The following is a 16,185-nucleotide window of genomic DNA, read 5'->3' as shown; positions in this document are numbered from 1 at the left end:
ATGGTAGGTTTTGAACACTGGTATTAATAGGGGATGCTTATCTTGAAAACATTCATTTAGCAACTAGCATATTTGGCATGAAGGTTTCTGGTTCCATTATCTCTTCTACGATGGAAGGATAAGAAGACCACCTCTTTCGTGGATGACAGGGGAGGGATTCAAGAAGATGTAAACATGCCCAGAAAGGGCCACCCATCATGAGCACTATCAAAGTGTTTCTTTTGTTCATAATGCTGTTGCTGTTATTGGAATCTTCTAGCACTCAAGGTGTTGTCGGGGTAAAGATTTGTTAACCGCTGATCCTTGATCCATCTCGCAGAATCAGGGAGGCGTAACCGGACACCAGATTCTGGTTCAACGGCACCAGACAGGTCTCACCTGTCTGTCTGAATCACAATTCGGATATGTCCAGGAGAAGTCCTCCACCCACCTCAACACCCTCCCAAAGCAGAATGTGCCATCACCCAGTTCAGCAAAGGGTACAAAAGTGGGTTTCCCACTGCTATTAGTGAAACGCAGCCAGTATTCCAATAAAAGACTCTTTGGAGCATGTGGCCAATGTGGTTTTTTGATGCAGGCTTAATTTCACTGAGAGAGATGGCTAAAAAGTCAGCTTTCAAGAGGTCACTTGTCAACTTGGCTATAAAATGAGATTTGAGGATAGAAATTCAGGGGGTATATTCTGCGCCAAGATCAAATATACATCCTTTTAAACATTACTGATAAGAACAAAGAATTGGAAATAACTATAGGTTATAGTTCAATACAGTTAAATACGAAGGGAAGCCCAAATTATAGAATACTGTGCACCCATCTGAAATCATGTGAATGAGGAACATTTGCCAAGTGACTGCTAGATAATTACAGCAAATCGCCAAAAATGTACAGCATATGATTACATTTTATTAAGATATCATACACAGTGATATCTAGATTTTTTTTTAAAAAATTCTGGGGTGAGAGAAGATTAAAAAATAGTCGTGGTAGTCATTACTCAGTAGGAGAATACGATTGATTTGTATTCTGTTATTTACAGGTTTTAGCTTATTTTTATATTTTATGGAAGTAATATAGATTATTTCTATAACCAGGAAAAGAAGTTATTAATTTTAAGATAATTTTAAAGAATTTTTTAATTCCCATGAAAAAACCTAGGCACTTTTTTTTTTTTAATGACCAAGAATGAACTTAACTGGGCAGGGCAATCTGGATGCAACTTTGGATGTTGAAGAAATTTGAACAAAAAGAGTTTTATAAAATCAGGAAAGAGATTCACATGAAATTCAGTTTTTTGCCTGTTAGGTGGAATCATTAGGGTTGGAAGTGAGAAAATCATGGTGCATGGAGCTCTTCTACCTGCCTTCACCAACCTCACAGTACCCACGTACCTATCTTTTGAGCAAGTAGCAGATCTGTACAATTTCTCTTGCCTTTCCCTGCCAAAACCTCTCCTGGGGGGTGGGGAGGTTTAATTAAATGTGTCTAAGGTGTTGGCTTAAAACCATACCGTTCTCACTTACCCTAAGGCCTGACATGCCCAAGAACTTCTAATAGTGAGTGTCTGAAACCAGTTTTAGTTTTTGGTTTCCAGATTTTCAAACTAGAGAATGATTTCTGGAAACGCTCTAAATTTGGTAGTTTTGCTTACCAGTGATACGTGGAAAAAATAATATGGAATTTGTTGTTAGGGAGCCTAGTGGAAGCAGTATCTTTCTCCTTCCTTCTATAAGGTGCCCTGCCATTTCAAGAATGCAGTGTAGCCTGAATAAAGCAGGACCACCATTTTGAGGCAATGGCCCCATCACCACACAAGGTGGTTCTGGACCAATAGCCCCAACGGCAAACAAGGCTGATGCAGTATGAATATCCTGAAAGAGTCTTAAAATTACTTCATTTTAATGTACACAATTCAACGAACAAACACAATAACAAAACATGTGTCTATTTGTTTTTCATCTTTTTATGACTTCATGTCAATTCACCAAGAAGAAAACAAGCTTGTTCTGATGATGTAATTAGATGATTACAGTCAACTCAAGTTTGGACGACCAGATATTCTCTTCTACAAAAGTCTCCCTTTGCAGACTCTGGATAGATGCCAAAAACCGGATTTCTCTTTGGTATCACATCTATTCACTCAACATCTTAAACTACCTTAAAAGACACTAAAAATTTTAAATCCTTAGCATTTTAGGCTAAATAAAAGGTTTTCCTATGGTAAGTACCTTGAAGGTAAATAATGTATCTTGTTTGTTCCTCCCCATACACTCAGCACCTGGCACAGAGCCTAGCACATGCGTGATGAACACTCAGTAAAGAGGTATCAAGGGACAGAATGTTAAACGTACAGCCGTGTAAGTCTAGTGGGTTCAATGGCTAAAGTAATTCAATGTTTCCACTCTAATACTCTGATTCGTGGTTCTGTGTTCAACCTTTCACCCGCATCTAATAGTTAACCCTCCCAAACCCCCAAACTCCCAGGAAAGTCGTTTATCATTAAAATGTTATCACTTAGGGGCACCTGGGTGGCTCAGTCATTAAATGTCTGCCTTCAGCTCAGGTCATAATCCCAGGGTCCTGGGATCTGGGATCAAGCCTGGCATCAGGTTCCCCACTCAGCAGGAAGCCTGCTTCTCCCTCTCCCACCCCCACCCCGTTTGTGTTCCCTTTCTCGTTATCTCTCTCTCTCTCTCTCTGTCAAATAAATAAATAAAATCTTTAAAATATTAAAATTAAATTAAATTAAATGTTACCATTGAGGCATCTATGGCAAAGTCACTTTTGTAAAGTCCCATGAAGAGAAAGTAGCTTTGACAGAGCTCAAACCCAGACCTCTAACTTCAAATAGCTGACTTTTCCACTATTTTACAGTTTCCTAGGAAATAAAGCAACTCCTTTCTCTCAAAGACCTACTGCCAGAATCCAGGAGGTCAGGCAGCATAGGTGCCTGGAGGGAGCAGCAGCATCTGCCCTGAAGCCATTAATTTCCACAGGTGCTCACCTCCCCTGCCACTCACACCCCGCCCCCCCACACCTCATGCCTTCCTATTAACTCCAGCTGTTCTTTTGAAACTTTTAATAAAGTGAAGACATTCCTTTTCAATTTTCTGCATAGATTCTAAACAGGAAAGAAAAACAGGAGCTGAGTGAAGAGCTGATTATTCAACATAAATTATAAAATATCTTTAAACATGGCCTGGGACCATTTTCTAGTTCTCGTAAAAATGTCTCTCTATGTAAACATCAGTCTGCAAATTTAGAAGTACTTAATAAAAATTTAAGGGAAGCACCTCAGGGATGGCCTGACTGAAAGCTGTCTCAGGACCTCTGTCGGCTCGTCCTAGGAAGCTGAAAACCCATCTACTGCAAAGAGGTCCAAGACGGGGTTAGCACACCACTGCCAACCCCGTGGGGGTAGGCAGGGGAGCCTGATCTGGTCCCCACCTGCTACCCATGTTAGCCTCTCCAGGGGGGACATCCCACTCAAGCCAAGACTCTACTGCTTATGTTCTTCTGAATGGGAGGGAGATTCCAAAGCTTGCCACTTAACTGTTTTGCCACGTGGTTAAGTGAAAATGGATGCTAGCTTCCACAGGAGACCTGTGGAAGAGTAGCCATTTCTCTTCCATCTGGAAAATCATGAATAAAAGCATACACCTAATCAGGACTTGGAGTTGAAATCTAGACATTGGCCTCTTTCCCTTTTCTTCTGAGGCCCAGTGAGAAAAAAAAATAATAATAATAATAATCTCCTCCTTCCTTGCCATGCAGGAGATACAAGCTACTTAGGAAGAAAAAAATGCCCTAACTCTGTGTTTTGAAATCATGGTGCGGTTGAACTCTGTGGCTTTCATTTGTAAATCGAGGAAACTGACACTCAGCCAGGGAAACCAACTTGTCCTAGGTCAGAGCTAACCCAGAACTCAGGTCCACATCAACCTAGCACTCTTAGTAATTCCATCCCACAACTTTGCCGCCCCTTCCATTTCTTTAATTAATTTAACAGTGGCCCAAGATATTTCTGAACAATACAGAACACACAACACACACATAGAACACTGATGAAAATTACTGTATTCGGTCCAACCAAGAATCAAATGGGAGGGGGAAAGAAAGAGGCATATCCTGTTTTGCAGTTAATAAAAGTTAGTAACCTCAACGTGAACCCCCTTTCATAGGATTCCTGGGTCCTAAATCAGGACATCAACCAATTTGGAAGATTTGATCTAAAGGGCCCTGAAATCCCCTGCAGCAGATTAGAGGAGAGACAGAAGTGAATTGGGCCCTTTTTCCTTTACTGGCTCCCCATGACATCCAAAAATAATACTCTGGCCCAGCTGTTCAGTAAGGCCTTTGGTTTATTTGTAGTTAGTTGAAGTAGAAGACTATAAATTAAGCTCAGATGCCATGAGGGAGAAATGTCAATCCTTCCAAATTTAATATTGAAAAGCCTTTCTTGTTTTCGTGCTGAATGAAAGACTATAGGAGCCATGAATCCTTGACCCAGTACTCCGATTCCAGGATAAAATGCCTAGAAAAAAGTGGAGTTATTCTGAACTGGTTCACATTCTCTAGACCAGCAAGCCAACTCCAGCCCCTTGTTGCAATCCCCAGGGCTACCTGGGCAGCAGCAGATCTTCTGAGAGGCGACATAATGGCTGGGCCACCGCCAGGCCCTGAGCCTTCCTGGCCGGTGGGCTGAGGGAGGCCGTCATGGCAGAGGGGCCACAGTGAGACTGTCCACCAAAGAGACCTGTGGGCCCCAGGCTTTGGGTTCCATATCCTGCTACCAAATACCATTTCATTGGCTTCTGTGATATTTGCTTGGCTTTGAATGCTGAAGCCCATCCAAAGGGGCAGCGGCCAATATAGAAGCCTCAATTCTGAGTTTCAGACCTGCTTCTGCCCCTAGAGACAGGCAATCCGAGACACACACCTCACTGTTTCTGGGTTTCGACTGGCTCCTCCCTAAAATGAAGACGCTCTACTGCAGGCCATCTATGTGGCCATTTCCAGCTCTCTTCACAAGGATTTGAGGGAAACTGGAAGTAGACTACCTTGCAGACTTAACTTCTCCAATGGATGCTTTCTTTTCTGCATTTCATCCTCATTGCCAAACCCCGCACTGCTCTTCTGTCATTGCAACAAAGTCTGTCCGGAAACTGGGACAGAGAAAGACATCGGGAGAGAAGGAGGAACAGTGTGTCACCGCAGTAACTCGGGAAGAACAAACAAACGGGACAAGCCTTTCTCCTCCTGGGTTGCCTGCTGCCCACTGCCAGCAAAATTAGAAACTTGCTTTTCCCCACCCTCCACCACCCCCCCCCGAACCCCAGGAGATGAGAGCTAGCATCAGACTTTCACTCACTTTGTCTGGGAAATATTTCACATCTAAAGACAAGAAGGTTTTTCCTCTCCGACACTGTCAGACAAAAAATAGCTAATGAGTTCAGTCCGTCTCCTGGGCAGGACATTTCTTTTGTATATGAGGCAATTCCATCCATTCCTTGGAAGTGATTCCTGTTCCATTTTCTGTGAACAGGTGTCGGCAAACCATATCCCGTGGGCCAAACCCTGCCCCACCAGCTAAAAATGGTTTTTACATTTTTAAATGATGGAAGTCGAATGGAGATTTCATGAAACGTGAAAATTATGTGAAAGTCAGATTTCAGCGTTCCTAAATAAACTTGATGGCAGCTCAACTATGCTCTTCCCTTTTAATATTGTCTACAGCTGCTTTTTAGCGACGACAGCAGAATTGAGCTTTTCAACGGAGCCTGTGTGGTGTGCAAAGCCTGAAATATGGACTGTCCAGTCCTTTGCAGAAAAGATGTGCCGATCCCAGATGGAGAAGGATCGAGTCCCGAATATGGTATGGAGCAAGCACCGAGCTGAGAGCCGTCTGATAAAACACAGGGCTTGGCCAGAACCGGCTTATCATTTGAGGAGGGCAAGAAAATCTTCACCAGCAAAAGAGCCCACCTGCCACTGATCTAGTCATCTTCACTGACCTCTCCCCACTGCGGGCTAGTCCCATCACAAAAGCCCTCCAGTTCATTTTAACGTGAATATGTTCCCTCTCTTCTTGCATTACGAACATCTTCATTTACTCTTTGGATGATTTTGTATTAAATGGTTGGAAATACTGTTTTATGGCAGATGAACATTCCTAATTCAGAAATAATTGACTCACTGGGCTGTTTTCTGAAAACATCTGTGCATTTCTATGTTTTTCCCATTATTTTAAATGGGACATGTTGGTTGACAAAGGAAATACATGAGGCTTTTCTTTTTCACCTCACAACCTTCTGTTCTATGATTTTCAAAATTAAGTTATGCTAATTATATTATAAAAATGAATGGGTAATGAAACAGATGCTCAAATGGCTTAATCCAGTAAACTTACCTCTAGGAATTTATTTTAAGGAAATAACCAGAGAGATGGGCAGAGATTTATGCATTAGGATGGTAGGCTGAGCAGTAACGTAATACTTAAAACTTAGAAACAAATTTAATATCCAACAGTATGGAATAATTAAGTTAATTATGGTGTTGCCCTGGCACAGGATATCATCAGCCACTATTAACAGGATTTTCCCGAAAATACTGATACACGGGAAAATCTGAAAACAAGAGAAATACACACACATATATGGAAATATATAGATGAAAGTATGATCCCCAAAGGTTAATAAAAGTTATGTTTGGTGGTAAAGTTAGGGGTGTCCTTTGTCTCTCCGTGTGTTGTTTTATTCTCCACTTTTTAAATTTTCTTTCTTAGAAAATAATAAATGCTCTTAATAAAGTTTTCCAACATGAAAAAGTTCAGAAAATAAAAAGAAATTTCCCCACCCCCTACGGCGAATTCCATTCCCAACAAGTCCTCATTATTAACTTCTTGTGTGTCTTCTTCTAATCTAGTTTCTTTTTTATAAAAACAAGAATATATTACAGGCTATGTTCTATGACTTGCCTTTTTCGGTAAACAATCAATTTATTATGTTAGTACATAAATAGGTATTGTATTCCTTTTCAAAAGATGCCATGGTTTCCATGGTTTCCATGATTTATGAAACCAGGCCCCTGTGACTGGACCTCAGATTTCAGTCCTGCATTCAGCCATGCTATCCACATGCCTCTGCTCCTGTGAGCCAGTATTTCTGTAAGGTATACAACCCAATGGAAGAAAACATGGGGAGTATTTTAAATTTTGATAGATTCTACCCAACTGTCCTCCAAAACAAGTTGAAAAACATATAGAAGTTCCTTATTACATGCACCCTCAGCACAACAACAGAGTTCACTTTTTCTCAGTATGTGAGGTGTGGGATCTTGTTATCATTTAAATTTATCGCTTTACTATTAAAGAGTTCAATTTTATTTTTCTATGACTTCCTGGTAATTTGTACTTCCTCTTTTGTAAGTCGTTGATAGTATCATTTTCCATTTTCCTTGTAGGCTCTTTCTTTTTTAGTCCAGTTGAACTATTCTATCCTCTGATGTACTATGGATATTGTTGGTTATATCCTCTACGAATGTTTACTCCTATTATATCATTTGCCTTTATACTTTGCTTATCAAGTTTTTCATCATAAAAAAACTTTTAATTATTATTTTTATATTAAGAAAATCAAGGGTGTTTTAAAATAGATCGATACAAAGCTTTCAACAGATATGGATAAAATGGAAAGTTGAAGCATCCATACATTAGCCATTTTTTCCCTCACCTTCCTACACATTAAGCTGTATCTTGCTCTGCAGGGAAGGTTTAAAGGTTTAGACTTAGGAGAGTTTCCATAATTATTCAAAAAGAATGAGGTTTTTAATTGAATATACCCATTGCCCTAAATCCACAATCATTTGATTGTCTTGCTAAAACAATTGATGTTTCAAATGATTGTTCCATTTGATTTTTCCTTCCATCTGAATGCTTTTTAAAAAGCAACAGAATTAATTATCATAAAAAATATTCATGTAATAGAGTCAACTGTCTCTTGAAACTAAAGTGATGATTTAGATGATCTCGCTGGCTGGAACTCAGCCAGCTTCTATCCTAAATGCCACAGACAGCAGCATTTTAAGTTCATTCTACTCATGGAAAATTTCTACTGTATCCTGTGTTTCTTGGCGTATAATGACACCCTCTTGGTTTCTGTCCAGTGTCCTGCTCACCACATTCAATTTACTTTTGTAACACTGCAGAAGTGCCTTGGGCACCTGGGGCCATCCAAAGGTGAGTAGAACGATTAACTTAAACTCAGGCGGCTGAAGCAAACTCAGAAGTTCACTCCAAGTGGGGCAGCCTTCCGGCTGGAGATGCACTTTTGGAAGGTGTTTAAAGATGGTGGCATCCCCGGGGGTCTAGGAGCACGTGAGGTCTGGGTTTGGTCTGGCCTCTTTACAAGCTTCCCAAGGTGAAGTGGCACCGCTCCCCACCCCTACCCCCCACATTGAGTTAGGTTCATTCTACTCAAACCCAAACTGGGCTTCCAACTGACCCAACAGAAGTCTTCTACTGGTTAGCTTTTTCTGATCCTCAAAACATTTCTAGAAATTCTGAAATCCCCTCCAGAGTCTGGAGACTTGACTGAATCCATACAGTGGCTCTAGAGCAGCTTTGGGCACCTCCCCCACGTACCCCTTGCTCGCTGGACCGCCAGGCAGGACCCTGGTAAAAGAAATCCAAGTGGTTGTTCTTCTTTCTTTTTTTTTAAATTTCAAAGCCAACTTTAATACTGTGATCTTGCTGTACACAGGCAAGTGGTTCTCTTAACACTACAGGAAAATGTAGAAAAAGGTCTGTTTTCAGCCAACCCCTTCTTTGTTATACTATTTTATACAAGAGACCATGAGTTACAATATCCTTGTTATGGACAAATAACACATCTTTGTTATGGGCCAGTAAGAAAAAAAACTGCCAAATAGCTTAACATATCAATAATTTAAAAACACATTATAGGGTTGTTGACATTTTTTAAATGAAAAAAAAATGATATTTTCTGTGTAAAATTCCATTTTTCACTTGTCCATTTGGCAAAAATAAATAAATAAGATAGTGCTGATATCCTCACAAAGAATTGCCTGAAGTATTTAATGTAAAATTGGGTTTTGGTCACTTTCCTCTTAGGTCACTAAAAAACTGCTACACAGATATCACCCTGAGGAAACCTTCATGTAGATGCTCAAGTGGCAAAAGGCCCCTGATATCCAGGGTCACCTGGGTGGCGCAGTTGGTTAAGCCCCTGACTCTTGATTTTAGCTCAGGTCAAGATCTCAGGTCATGATCTTAGAGTTATGAGATTGAGCCCTACCTACATAGGGCTCCATGCTCAGCGGGCAGTCTGTTTGAGATCCTCTCCCTCTATCCCTCCCCCCACCAAATATATTTTTAAAAACTTAAAAAAAAAAAATAAGGAAAAAGAAAGAAAGCCTCTGGTATCCAGTGAAAATTTTCTAGGATACACAAACTCTCATACTTAGTTTCCTAATTATAAGCTATCAAATGTAAAATCATACATCAACAGGTTTTGAAAGTAAATAAAAGATAGGATGCATTTTTGAATGAAAGCCAAATCCCTTTAAAATTCCTTAAAACCCCCTCTTAGCTTTCTTTATTTCTGCTCTGTATTTTTTCTAGACCAAAGACACAAAAACGCTGGAGGGATTTTGGTTTTCCTAGGACCTGCCTTGATCGTTGTCATTTTAGAAATTCTCAGTTAAAAAAAAATGAAGATGTCAATTGTTACAAAGAGATAATTATAAAGGAATTTAGGTTTCTATCTTACGATATGTTACATATTCTTTATTTGGTTTAGGCTTAACTTACATAGAGCAATGTGCTGCATAAAAACTTTTTTTTTTTTAAATTCAAATTCTAAGTGGCTTAACATTAGAGGCACATGGTTTACCTGTTGAATGGATTCTGAATGAATGGACCTTGCTGGTCCTGTCTCCATCACACTTCACAAAGAAAGACCTCTTTGATATTTAAAATAAAATTGCTTTCAAAGGCATGGAACATACTTACAAAGCCTTCTAAAGTTACTGGATATTATGGGATGTACATTTAATTAAGCATCAGTTATTAAATATGAAACTTATAGAACGTATATATCCAAAACCACAGAGTAGAACAATTCCATGACATCATGTAGTAGAAATCTGGTTTACTTCTACATCTCACCCTTCAGAAGCAGCACCTTTTGTAGGGACAAACATTCCCATAGGCATTTCCCCAAACATTTCTTCCTAGCAATTGCCCCAGTCCTAGTTAGTACACCTTGGCCCTGGCCAACGATGATTGGACCAGAGCACACCCCTGACTCACAGAAGACCAGTGAGAATCCTTCCCTGGGTTTTTGTTTATTTATTTGTTTTGTTTCTTTTTTCTTTTTTTTTTTAACTATACCTAGGAAAAGAGTCTTGATCCCTCTCCATTGGCAAAACTGGGAAGTACAGTGCCCTAGGGATGGATCAGCCAAGTTTCTAGCCTTGCAAATGAAGTGTCTGATTTGAGATAATAGAGTTTACCCAGAGAGGGAATTAGAGATACCCAAAGCAAAAGGAGAATCAAAGTGGCATTGAAATTCCTGGTTCCAATTTCCCTGATGCCAAATGTATTCCTGATTTTCCTGCAGTCATACAAATATTCTCTTTGTCTGAAGTAGTCTGAGTTCAACAGCTGTGACTTGGAAGCAAAAGGTCCTTACGGACCTGTGTGTGACCAAATTCAACCCTATTTCCTTCTTGTTCTAAACAGTAAAGGGGATTGTGTTCAAATTGCACATATGATTACCTCACCACTCTTTAGACATCTAGAATATTCCCATTGAACTGTAAATTCAATTAATATCCATGAAAGAAAGTAGTAAAAAAAGGTCACCATGATGTGGTCATTCCCAAACTAGATCCACATCTAATATCTCCATGTGGTGACCTAGAGACAATGGAGGGTATACAAGCAATGGCTGTGACCTTGGCTGAGGGTCCAGTTTGACCCCAGAACCAACCAACTGGGTAAAATTCTGTAGGCCTCTCTGTCCTAATTTCTATCATGCAAATCGGAATAGGTAATATCCATGGTAACTGCCAGTTCTTTTTAGCTCCCACAATACCCCTCTGGAGGATACCCTTTCCTCAAATAGCCATTGTCTGAGACCAGTATCTCTGGAGATTATAAAGAAAAATCGAAGTAAAACCAAGCATTCCTGTGGGGTTTGTGACTTAGAGAAAGTCACATAACTGCTCTATACCCAGTTAACCTGTCACACGAAAAGTGCCAGTTCCTCTATTCTCTCTCCTCTCCTCCTGCAGCAAGCAGAAAGGTCTCAGGACCCAAGTCAGAGGAGCTCCAGGAAAGAAAGTCTTGGGGAAAGGCAAGGTAAATGAGCTCATTGGCAAGCCAAGGTCCTAGGAATAGACTTCATAGCACATACTACAAAAGTTATTTTTTCAGCCTTTGGAGTACCGGGCAAGTACTTGTTAAGTTTAATAATTATCCTACTATCATGGTTGCAAGCAAATTTCTCAGGATAGAATGTTCCCAAGGAGCACCTGAGTGGCTCAGTCAGTTAGGCATCTGTTTTCAGCTCAGGTCATCATCCCAAGGTCCTGGGATCAAGTCCCACATTAGGCTCCTTGCTCAGCAGGGAGCCTGCTTCTCCTTCTCCCTCTGCCTGCAGCTCCCCTTGCTCCCCGCCCCCCCCTCTGTGTGTGTGTGTGTGTGTGTATGTCAAATAAATAAATACAATCTTTAAAATAAATAAATAAACAAATAAATAATTTCCCCAGAGGCATCTAGTTTAACCTCCTGGCCTATTCCCTTCCACTAACCCGATGCGTACCCTCTCATGGCTGGCTATACCCCTTCCTAGACTTCTTCTTACCTGCTGAGATCCCAGGTACTTTCACTCTTCATGACTCAGCACAACTCCCGGGGTGCATGAGGGGTCCTTCACTCACACATTTGGGCACTATTAGCTGCCATTTTTTGACTGCCTTTCTAGTATATCATTGTTCTTAATCGTGGCTGCAGCCCCAGAGAGACCCACTGCAGGAGAATCACATGACCCACTGTACTGACACCAGGCTTGTCTTTGTGATTTGCTTGACCAGCCATATGAGAGAGCAGTGTACTTTTTTTTTTTTTAAGATTTTATTTATTTATTTGACAGACAGAGATCACAAGTAAGCAAAGAGTCAGGCAGAGAGAGAGAGGAGGAAGCAGGCTCCCTGCTGAGAAGAGAGATCCCAGGACCCTGGGATCATGACCCAAGTCGAAGGCAGAGGCTTTAACCCATTGAGCCACCCAGGCACCCCGAGAGCAAGATCTTTAAGAGCAACTGCGTGGCTGGCCACCTTGTCTCTTTCCCTTCCATAAGAGGAGCAGTGTGCTATGGGTTGTTTCATCAACCTATCCCACAATGAAGAGGCCCCAGGACAGGGCTGCAGCCAAAATGCAGTGAACATGTAGGGCCAGCAAGAGATGTACATATTTTGTTGCAAACCACTGGGACCTTGGGGTCCTATGTTGCTGTTGCATAATTGTACCTCTTCCTTTTGGGGAACACTCTCCTCCAGCACGGTTTACATAGTTCAGAAGTGGTTGACCCTATCCTCCATCCTAGATGTGACCTGGTTTGGCCAGTGAGGTCCCTCCCACAACCCTCTTCCTGCTTGATTCCTACTAAAATTCCAGCAGCACCATTAGCATTGTCTCAGGGACTTTGTTAGAGCTGATGGAAAAGAGATTCTTTTCCTGGGAGTTACCAGCTCTATGTCTATTAGCAGAGACCTGCCCTTTGCCTCATTTGGCAAGACACAGCTTGGAAAAGAAGAAGTGAGATCTGGACCCCATGGCCTTGCCATGCCTAAGGGAGTACTAGTGAATTGTCTGCTTTCTGTAACCAAGATTTTGCTTCTGAAACTTGCAACCAGAGGAAGGAGGGACAAGATGGCAGAGGAGTAGGAGACCCTGTTTCAATGGGTCTTCTGAATTGAGCTAAATATCTACCAGAACACCCATGAAATCAGCCTGAGATGTAGGATTATATATTTCTGGATCTGTACAGGGGCAGAAGACACCAGTGGAGAGGTATAGAGGAGTAGGAGTGCTCGAACTGATATCGGAGGATAAACAGAAGAGAGAGGGAAGCACCAGACGTGGCTCACTGGAAAGTAATACCCCAATACAAAAGTGCCCAGTGCTTGGGGACTAGCAGTAACTTGGAGACTGGTTAACAGCACTGAACTTGCAACCGTAAACTCTAGTTCTGGGCCAAAACACTACAAGCCAAAATAGACTCACATCCCCTGTTTGACGGTATCCAGGTGAAAGGGAACTTGGAAATCAAACTTCTTCCTCTGGCCTGTGGACTAGACAGAAACAAATGGGGGATACGCCCCATCTGTAGAATGCTTCTAAGGAGGTGTGGAAATAGCTTGATGCAGAAACTCATTCCGGCATTTAACATCATCACAGCATGCTCCCACGCTCAGAACAGCCACTTGGCAAGCATGCCTAGCCCAGTTTATCTCAATCTCCCCAGCCTCTTATCAGCTTAAGGAGCTTTAGGTGTGAAGTTTTAACAAAATGGACCCAATCATCTGCAGAGTACTTGAGTCCAACCCAAATGACCCGCGGTCGTCGGAGAGCAGCCACAGAACAATATCATATAGCATCGCATGTCCTGCAACGGCCCGAACTGGGGAATATTTCATTGAATGCCATTGCTTCCTGAGTTTTGACTGTAAAGCTCCCTAACTGCATAAAAATTGCATTATAAAATATAAGCAAAATTATGTTGGATAACAACCAGCAAAGCATTTAGATTGATCCTCCCTCCAGGCAAGATTCAGCTGGAAGTATCAGCAGCCTAATGGACCACACAGATTTCCCGAACATCTAGTGCCTCTGCTCTAGGGTTATCTGACTGATTAGGTCATTCCAAGGGCTTCTCAAAAGGACCAAATACCTTGTTTATTTGAAAAGTTCAAGTTCCATTTTTTGGCACATGGGAGGAAAAGTCACTCATGAATAAATTCTAAAAATGTCTTTTGGTCATTGTGCCTAAAGATATCTGAAAAATGCTGCTTTAGGCCAACACTCAGATGGCAACAGTTTTTATCAATAGGCCATCCCCTCATGACCATTCAACCATGGGGCCCTCTTCAGCCTTCTTCTCTTTCATGCGTCAGCTATAAGGAGCCTAACACAATGATTGTGACACAATTGTTTGTGAATGCCTTCACAAACAAGTGTGCAAAGAACACCAGCAGCTTTCCGTGAGACATCCCTGGAAGGACTGGCTTAGGACTGACTTCCAGGGGGGGAATCCTTATATGCTGCCCCAGGGTAGGCTGCCAGTTCTTGGGACTGGCAAGAGTTGACACAATTCTGCTGGGAAACAAACCATCACAGAGGGTATCCTGAGCCCTGAGAAGATGGGCCACTGGGAAGAGATCTATGAATCAGGTAAAGTTTCAGTTTGACAAACCATGTTTGGTCGACCTATGTAGGGGTTCAAAATGAGTCAACCCAAAATATGCCACTTTGGCATGCAGATTAATTCAAGCTGAAAATAATCAAGGCCCAAAAGACTCAGGAAGAACCTTTGACCTATCCCCTAACTGCCTAAAAGAATTTAAACAGAGGACCTGCTCCAGGAAGAGAACACCACCATAGATAACCACAGTATAATACAAACTAGATGGGGCAGATAGGGAGGAACTTAGTAAAGTCTGTTTGATAAAATTCCTCTCTAAAGCCCATTGTTTCTAAGTGGCCCAGCAAACATTTGTTTACCCAACTATTACTTTTTCATCTTCTTGCAAATTGCTTTCCTACTCAGTCCCAGACCTGTACGTACACCTTTCTCCTTCATTCAGAATAACATATATATCTCATTTTGCTTGATAATCTTTGAAATCTCATGTTTTTGTGGATTCCCTGTATGGATGAAGTTACATTTTATTTTCTCCTGTTAATTTGTTTCATGTCAATTTAATTCTTAGACCAACTAGAAGAACCTTGAAGAGTAGAATAAAATATTTCCTCCCCAACACCTCTCAGGGCTTTTGTCCTACAAACTTGACTCTTCTGACTTCATACACCCTTTCTTTGGTGGGGTGGGGAGGAGTTAGGGGTGGTTAAAAATGCTCCTTGAATTATTTTAAGGCAGATCACATTTCTAAGAGGGAAGGAAGAGATGCATAACAATAGCGTGGGTCCCCCATGGCTGTTATGAGTCTTAAATGTACGCAAAGGGCTTAGAACAGTGCATAGTCTCCTTAAAAACACTTAGTGAAGGTTTTTGCTATTATGATTAGACTTCAAAATATTGCTATAAGCTTACTTTGTTCTCAAAGTGTGAGAAAACATGCCAGGAGATGTTATTAGATTATCAACCTTCAGGAACTTCTGGGTGAGAGTGGAGAGAGAATGGAGACAATAAACAGATAAAATTAAAGTATTTGAATAAAATAACATAGGAATCTAGTGGGTAAGAAAATATGTTTTTGCTTCTCAAAGTAAAATATTCAAAAACTCAGTTGAGTCAGTTTTTTCAAAGGAAGACTAAAAATTTGTGTAGAATACTATGGAGTTTACTGGACAATAGATTTCTCTCACAGACATGCTTCTCCACGATGGCATTACAGAATATTCAAAACGGCAGAGACTCAAATTCCATGCTATTGAGTTTGAAACCTTAGCCCTCCCAAAATTTGGGGGAGGTCACTAAAAATTCCTTTGATTTCACTTTGTATTTAAATAAATCAGAAGGTAATTTTTTTGTTTGGATGGAGGGGCTCAGAAGTATCATTTAATTATGTAAGTGAATACCACAGCCAGGAGCAAAGAAAAACGAATCCTTTACCTCCAAGTTTCTGCAAAAGTGAGTAAATCCAGAGCACATATCCGTAGTTGGACAGTCACTTTAAATACTCAGTACATGTTACAAAAATTATATCTTTTATATTAAGTTGCTCTGCTTTAACCTACAAGCCGTGTAGGTTTGGGAGAATATCAAAGTCAACTGTATTCCACAAAAACAAAGAAATCACAAGAATTCGCATTGGCTAGTGTTGATTGTGTTATAACGTTCACAAAAATCTAAGTCACTTCCTTGTCACTGAGATTACTGATGGAAAGTTCTCATGGAAACTCCGTGCCCAGGGTATTTGTGT

General features: G+C 41.0%; 1 protein-coding gene across 4 annotated transcripts in view; it reads right to left on the bottom strand.

Moving 5' to 3' along the window:
* PIEZO2 (piezo type mechanosensitive ion channel component 2) overlaps positions 1–16,185 on the bottom strand; it is a 454,403-nt gene that overhangs the window by 392,039 nt on the left and 46,179 nt on the right. The window lies entirely within an intron of this gene.

Source organism: Mustela nigripes, chromosome 8, assembly GCF_022355385.1.
Source record: "Mustela nigripes isolate SB6536 chromosome 8, MUSNIG.SB6536, whole genome shotgun sequence".
In the NCBI taxonomy this organism is placed as follows: domain Eukaryota; kingdom Metazoa; phylum Chordata; class Mammalia; order Carnivora; family Mustelidae; genus Mustela; species Mustela nigripes.
This window is presented reverse-complemented; position numbering and strand designations above follow the sequence as displayed.